Raw genomic sequence first — 8,508 nt, forward strand, 5'->3', positions numbered from 1 at the left:
TTCTACGGACCAAAATACATCGAAAACCATTCTTTGAATACATTTTTCACTAAATTTCGACCCTTTATACGGGTTTGAAAAGTCTAATAGACCATAAAAACCCAAAACTCATTGAAACTTAATTAAATAAGATTAAAATTTACTCTTACAGTTTAGAAAGAGTTTATAGTCACTGATAATACTATCCCGGGGATTTTCGAAGCCGCTAATGTTCTTATGCCATAAAGCACCCAAAATGAAAAAAATGTAAAATCCTGAAGTTTTTTAATGCCTTGTGGATTTTTACAACAAAGTAAACAAAAAATATTAATAAAAAATTATACAAATGTTTGAATTGTACAAATTTATACTTTATTCTTCAATGTTATTTACTCTTCCACGACAAAATACAAGAAAAGACTAGCAATTTGTATTTAATTTTACGTTTTTGTTAATTTTTTTAAATTTCTGTTAAAAGAATAAATCGCCCTTTGAATAATTTCTATATTTTTTTATTTTCAGATGTTTTGATAATTTAAATTAAAATAATTTTCAATGATTCATACTGGTAGTTATAATAAATTAGATTTAATTTTGAGATTAAATAGAAATTTTTAAACAGAAAAAGAAAATTTTTTATCTGAGTTTCTAGAAAGAAATCCTTTTTTTTATTTCACGCAAAGGGTATTTTAACAATTAGCAATTTTAGAAATGTAAGAATTTTAATTTGTTATTTTCCTATTTGACATATGTAATACTTTGAATCGATTGTTTCAGAATCAACCACAAATATCCTTGTTATTTCTTTTAATCAAAGAATTTTGTCACAAATTATTATAATAACTCCTAACAATAAATAAATAATAAATTGTTAATAATAGGTTGCGTTTTTTCATCCTGAAAAATTGGTGTGGATGAAAGAGGACATTAACTAGTAATCCTGAATTTTATATTAAAAATTAATTTTTTTATTAAATAATTGATGTTCTATAAGAAATCTAAATGAATCAATTACAATATTGTATTAGAATTTTAATTGAAATGTTTGTGATAGTAAAAATAAATAATAATTTCCCTTTTAAAAATTGAAAATTTCTATATAAATAAAGTTAGTATTAATTTCGATGTTGTATTTATTTCGAATGTCTAGACTGCAATAAAATTAGGAAGGGACGTCGAAAACGTGCTGAAGTAGCAGAAAAATGCGAAATTGCAGAAGTTGCCTATAACTTTTTTGAGGGAGTGAGAAGGGGGGTTCGTGATGAAATCAAATTGTCATGAAAGATATTTTCAAGTCTGAAAATAAATAAAACTAGAAGTTAACAGATTTCATTATGAACACCTGTTTCTTAGCCCAATCAATGAACAAATTATAAAAATAAAATAAAATCAATTAAAAAAATGTTACAAGGAGTTAAACATTGACTTTAAAATTATCATCAACAAATTTTGTGAGTTGTTTTTCCTTAATTTTCAACCTCCTCTCCCCTCTGACATTTAACTATTTTTGTACAAATTTAATGTTAACATTTACGATGCATTTTTTTCTCTATTGACAGAAAAATCTTGTTTTTTTTTTTTTTTTTTGAAGACTCAAAAGTTTTTGAAAATTCATGTTTTTGGTTTGAAAAATGATTTTTTTAAATGTAATCTTCTTTGCTTATAAATGAAACTGTTCTGTTGAGAATAAATCTGTTTTTGTCCAGAATTCTACTATATTTTATTGGAAATTCGTCTCGTTTTGTTCGATTTAGCTGTGTTTAATTTAAAATGCAATTTTTTGTTTCCTTGCCTTTTTTCTTCCTTTTTAGATTCTCTACTATTAACATACATTTGTTTTCAATATTTTTATATTGTTTATTGCACTACTAAATGTCTCAATTATGTTCACTACAATAACTATGTATTATAAATTTACTATCATCCATGAAATACTTTGCAATCTCGTGCAATATTTTGAAAACTGTTGCAATTCCTTGCAATCTTCCAATCTATAGTGTACGCAAAAGAACCGAGTAATTGCACCTCGTTTTTATCAAACAAATGTGTGAAATATGCAAAAATGTTTTAAAAGATGCAAATGTTGTTCGGATGATTAAAAATCTCCCACACCAAGATTATATTCTAAGAGGAAAGAATTTTTATAAAAACCAATTAAAATTGTTCAGAAAATCTGCTGTTGTTTTATAATTTTTTATTTCTTTTTTTTTATTTGCATCATTTGATATATGAAGAATTCCATCAACAGTAAAACCACGAGCATTCTTCAACGCATTTTTTATTTTTTTACATACGTTGTTATGTTTAATTTTTTCGGAAAGTTCAATAGAAAATCTTCCCACTGTTCTTATTAACTACGATTAAACCGGAACCAGAAGTGATGAAAAGCGCACGATTTTCAAACCAAATTTTACGCTTTTAAAGAATAAAATGAGGAACAAGATAATATAAAATATAAACGTTACAAAACTGCATGGAATATATGAAAATAGAAATATTTAGAAAACAAAAATTCCATGTTGTGTTCAAAAGTTCCTTTTTTTAGTTGAAAATTCGTGTATTTTGTTAAAACTTGTTTTGTTGTTGTTAGAAAATTAGTTTTCTTAGTCACAATATTTGATTGAAAACTAATTTTTTTTAATGTAAATTTAATTGTTCGACATTTGGTTGAAAAATGGTCTTTTATAGTTGAAAGTTTAATTAATTGGTTAAGAATTAATGTATTTGGTCCAAATTTAATTTTTTTGTTAAAAAGTTAACGTTTGTGGTTAAAATTCCTTTTCTTGGGTGAAAGATTCATGACTTTTGTTCAAAATGTATTTCTTTGGTTGAAAATTGATTTATTTTTTTGAAGATTCGTCCGGTTTGTTTGAAAATATTTTTTCAGCTGAATGTTTTACTATTTCATGTTTGATTTAAAGTTTACATTTTTTGAAAATTCAACTATCTCGTTAAAAATTCATATATAGCTATTTCGTTGAAAACCCTTATTTCTTGGTGAAACATTATTATTCTTGATTATCATTATTTTTATTATTCTTGATTATGTACTTCTTTGGTCGAAAATTCGACTTTTTCGTAGAAAATTAATTTTTGAAATAAAAATTATTTTTTGTTATGGTTGAAAACTTAACTATCTTGTTGAAAATTTATTATGTGCTGATTGAAATTAGTTTCCATAAATAAAATCAATAAATTAAATTTTGTTTCGAAATTAATCCTTTTTTTGTTTGTTTTCGACTACTTGGTTAAAAACTCATGTACATATATGCAAGATAATAATTGCTCGTGGTTGAAAATTCACATTTTTCTAGAAAATGAATCTTCTTAGTCTATTCAATTTTTGATTTGAAAATTATATTTTTAGTTGCAAATTTCACTATTTGATTGAAAATTAATGTATTTTGCCCAAAGTTAATTTTTGTGTAGCAAATTAATTTTCGTGGTTGAAAATTCAACTTTTTGGTTAGAAATCCAAATTTTTTATTAAAAATTCTTTTTTTTCATTCATTTTTCTCGGTAAAAGATTCATCATTTTTGTTAAAAATTTATTTCTGGGACTGAAAATTTCATTACTTTGTTCAGGAATTCTTTTTTTTCATAGAAAAATAATCTTTTTGGTTGGAAATTCATCTTTATGGTTAGAAATGCAACTATTTGGTTAAAAATGGATTTTTTGAAGGAAAGATTCATAATTGTCGTTAAAAATTTATCCTTTTGGTTGAAAATTTATATACAATTTTGTTTAAGATTCGTCTTTTTGATGAATAAATTATTTTTTTAGTAGTTGAAAGATTTGGTTATAAATTAATTTAATTATAGAAAAAATTAATAATTTTCATTCAAATTAATTTTGTTGGTCAAAAAATCATCTTTTGAGTTCATAAATCGCGTACTGGGTTAAAAATTCATCCTTTTTCTCGAAGATTTATCATTTAAGTAAAATTTTTTTTTATTTATATGTTTTATTTTAAAATTGAACTATTTCGTTGAAAATTCGTCATTTTCAGTTGTAAATTAATTTTTTTGCTGAAAATTTACTATTTTACCTTGCGTTTAAAATATAAAATTTACCTTTCTAGTTAAACACTACATTCTTGGCAGAAAATTAATCTTTTTGGTGGAAGATTCATCATTTTAGTAGAAAATTAATTTTTTCCCTTGAAAATTAATTTTCTTGACTGCAAATATAACTATTCCAGTTTTGGTTAAAACTTTATATTTTTTAGTTAAATATCTGGGTATTTTGTTAAAAACTTGTCTCATTGCCTGAAAAAATTAATGTTCTGGGTTGAAAATTCAACTATTTGGATATAAGTAATTTTTTTCGAAGATTGATCATTTTAATTGAAAGTTAAGGTTGTCACTTAAAATTTTATCTTATTTGTTCAAACAAATTTTTTTGTTGAAAATATTCATTCTTTTAACTGAAATTTTAAATATTCAATAAATAATTCAAAATTATAGAAAGTTCAAAGCACTAGCTTCATTAATTAGGCCGATTATTATTCAAAGCCTCAAAATTTTGAAAATTTTCAAAGAAGTGTCAATTAAAATTATCGTTTCGTTAAAAATAAGAGCCACTAACTATTTATAATAGCAATAAAGCTATTCTCCCATTTTCAGAAGTCGTTTGTTTATAATTTGTTTTTCATAAAGTTATGTGCAAAATAAATGAAAACAAGTGACTTCTAAAAACGCAAGTACAGCGTTATTATACCCAACCACTGAATTGCACAATAACTGATATAAAGCATAGACTGAAAGAATGTTGTATGAACAGAAATTTTTATTCGCTGGAATCTATGTTCATATTGATAGTCTTTTTCATGCAGAAATTCGTTCGCGAGAACGCTAAAATCAATCAATTTTTTTGTCGTTAAAATTTTTATTCTGTGTTATGAACGATTATTTGAAGATTGAGATTACGACCAAGATTAAGATTTTGGATTAATCTGCTTTGTGAGAAATTTAACTATTTTCTTGAAAATTTGCCTTTGTGGTTTAAAAATTTATCTCTCACAGTTTAAATTTCATTTTCTTAAGGTAAAAATGCAACTGTTAGGTGGAAAATTAAATTTTCGTTGAAAATTCGTGCTTTTTTTTTGTCAAAAATTAATTTTTTAATCTAAAATCTTATTGTTCAATTTTTTATTGTAAGTTTATCTTTTTTCGTTAAAAATTCAACTATCGTGTCCAAATTAATCCTCTTGATTAAAAATTCCTCTTTTTGTTGTTTAAAAATTCAACTTCTTGGTTGATCTTCACTTGTCTGTATTGAAAATTAAAACAATTTTGATAAAGAGTATCCTTTTGTGAAAAATTCATCTATTTCAGTAGAAATTTCTTTGTTTTTACATAAAAATTCAACTATTTTGTTAAATATGAACTTTTTGTTAAAATTTAACTTTTTTGAAGATTAAACTATTTTCTTGCACATTCTTCTTTTTAGTTTTAAAATTCATCTATTTTAGTATAAATTTAATCTTTTTTGGTTGAAAATTAATCTTCTTTGTTTGACTATTCAACTATTCTGTTGAAAATTCGCCATCGCGGTATAAAAATGTATCTATTTGATTAGAAATTTCGCCCTCTTTGGATAAAAATGCAAGTAATTGGTGGAAAATTAAATTTTCGTCGAAAATTTAACTATTTGTTAGAAATTCTTTCTTTTTTGTTAAAATTTAAATTTTTAACCGAAAATCTTACTGTTCAATTTTTTATTGTACATTTATCTGTTTTCGTTAAAGATTCAACTGTTGTGTTATTAGTTCATATAGTTTGTTGAACAATTTTTGTGCAGAAAATTAATCCTCTTGATTGAAAATTCTTATTTTTCGGTTAGTTCAAAGTTCAACTTTTTTGTTGATCTTTAGTTTTCTGTACTAAAAATTAAAACAATTTTTTTCAAAATTATCCTTTTTGTGAAAAAATCAACTATTTTTTTTGTTTAAAACTGCATCTATTTTAGTCGAAATTTCTTTGTTTTTATAAAAATGCAACTATTTTATTGAAAATTATAATAACTTTATGTTGAAATTTAATTTTTTGTTGAAAATTCCTCTTTTTAGTTAAAATATTGATCTATTCTAGTATAAATTCAATATTTTTTAAATGAAAATTAATGTTCTTTGCTTTTCTATTCAACTATTCTATTGAAAATTTAACTATTTGTTAAAACTTTGTTTTTTTTATTAAAAATGAATTTTTTAATCTGAAATCTAACTGTTTAATTTTATTTTGTAATTTATCTTTTCTCGTTCGAAATTCAACTATTGTGTTAAAAGTTCATACAGTTTGTTGAACTATGTTTATGCAGAAAATTAATCCTCTTGATTTAAAAATTCAACTTCTTGGTTGATCTTCGATTTTCTGTATAAAAAATGAAAACAATTTTGTTAAAGAGTATCCTTCTTATGAAAAACTAAATTATTTTTGGTTTAAAAATTCATCTATTTTAGTAGAAATCTCTTTGTTTTTATATAAAAATGCAGCTATTTAGTTAAAAATTAACTTTTTGTTGAAATCTAACTTATTCTGAAGGTTCAACTATTTTCTTGAAAATTCCTCTTTTTGGTATAAAAATTCATCTATTTTAGTAGATATCTCGGTAGAAATGTAACCTTTTTTGGTGAAAAATTAATCTTATTTGTTTGACTATTCGACTATTCTATTGAAAATTCCACTTTTGTGGTGAATTCGACCACCTTTTATTTAGAATTAAAACCTTTTTTGATTGTAATATCTAATATCAAATTATTCGTTTAAAATTAATCTTTTTTTATTGAAAAATGATTTAATTGATTGTAAAGTTGAATCACTTTGTTAAAAAAGCTTTGTTTTTATGAAAGTTCATGATTTCACTGAAAAATTCTTATCTTTGCTCAAAAACTTCTTTTTTTCAATAAAGAATAATATCTTTTTACTCAAAATTTAACTATTCCAATGGAATATTCATTATTTTAACAAATTTAAAATTCAGCTTAATTTAAACTTTTAAAATTCATCGCCCGGTTGAAAATGGTCTATTTGGTTGCAAAATATTGTTAAAAATTTTATGTGCATTGTTGAAAATTCGTTTATTTTGGTAGAAAATAAATCTTTCTGGGTGAAAATTTAATTACCTAGTTGTACGTTAAATAAATGTATTAAATATTTAGTTTTTTGAGTTGTGTACGATTTCTTGTACCATATAATAATTGTCAGTATTGTTTATATGCATTTAATAAATAAATGCAGATTTTTTCAATTTTTAAAGAGCAGATTTCGTTTTTCGCATGTAATTATCCCTAAATTAATTTGAAAAATTCGTCTTTCATGATATTTTATCATTAAACTAAGTTTTCATTTTATAAAAAAATTTAATAAATAAATTCATAACTTGACTGCTTTTCAACTAATGGATGTAGTCTTAGAACACTATTTATGAAAAGACTTTGCTAGATGACATGAGTTTTTATATAAATAAATAAATGTGATTAATAATACAGATTTTTGTGAGCTTTTAACCGGCAAATTTCCTTTTTTAACGGAATTAAATCTATATAACTTTCTTATATTATTTTACCAATAAACAACCATTGTTTCCGGTTCTATTCCTCTTTCATTCTTTATTCTGTATTTATATTTCTCAAATAAAATTTATTAAAATAAATAAACAATTTTGTCATTTGACAAAGCAGCTTAATGAATAGAGTCCTTTATGAAATGATTTATTTTGGACAAATTTGTTCTCAATTTCGTTAAAGGAGCGAAGTCCTCAGAACGCGATATGCCGAAGATATACATTTGTTTATAACAATAATAATTACTTTTTATTTAAGCAGAAATAGTCACTGAGAATTGTTTTACATATATCCCGAACAAAAAATTGAAAAAAGAAGTCTCAAGTATTTTTAATCTTGACGTACCAATTTCACTCGTCAGTTTGTTAATTCAAAAAATATATATATTCTTTAAAATATTGCAATCTGCTGCATATAATTTATAAGTTGGGTATTTACTGATTTCATAATGTTTTACATAAATGTAAGTATTTGAGAAAAAATTGGATCATTCATTTTTAAAAAACTGGTTCAAATGCAACTTTGTTGATAAATAACAAATCAATTAATAAGGAATTCAGATATCATATAATGGCAATATTTCATGATTGAACTAATAATGTTTTTTTTTTATTTTTTATATCGTTTTAAACTGTAAGAGATCTTCAACGAATTATTTGATTTTTAATTTGACGTCCAGTCCCTTTGTATTGTGCCTAATTCTGTACATTTCTGGAAATGTAGAGATATCTTCTGCAGAATATATATATTCAATTGAAAATTAATTATTGTTTCAATTTTAAAACAACATCTTCTTAAATTGAACTATAAACTTTTACATTTGTGGTCAAACACTATTTTTTTTTGTTTAATTTAAAAATAAACTGTAGTTGCTTCAAGGCATTTGGCATAAATTAACCTTTTTGTTGAAAGTTCATAATTTCGGATTGAAAATTCTACAATTTTGACTCAAATTTATTTTTTA

Source organism: Belonocnema kinseyi, chromosome 7 (assembly GCF_010883055.1).
Source record: "Belonocnema kinseyi isolate 2016_QV_RU_SX_M_011 chromosome 7, B_treatae_v1, whole genome shotgun sequence".
NCBI classification, from domain to species: Eukaryota; Metazoa; Arthropoda; class Insecta; order Hymenoptera; family Cynipidae; genus Belonocnema; species Belonocnema kinseyi.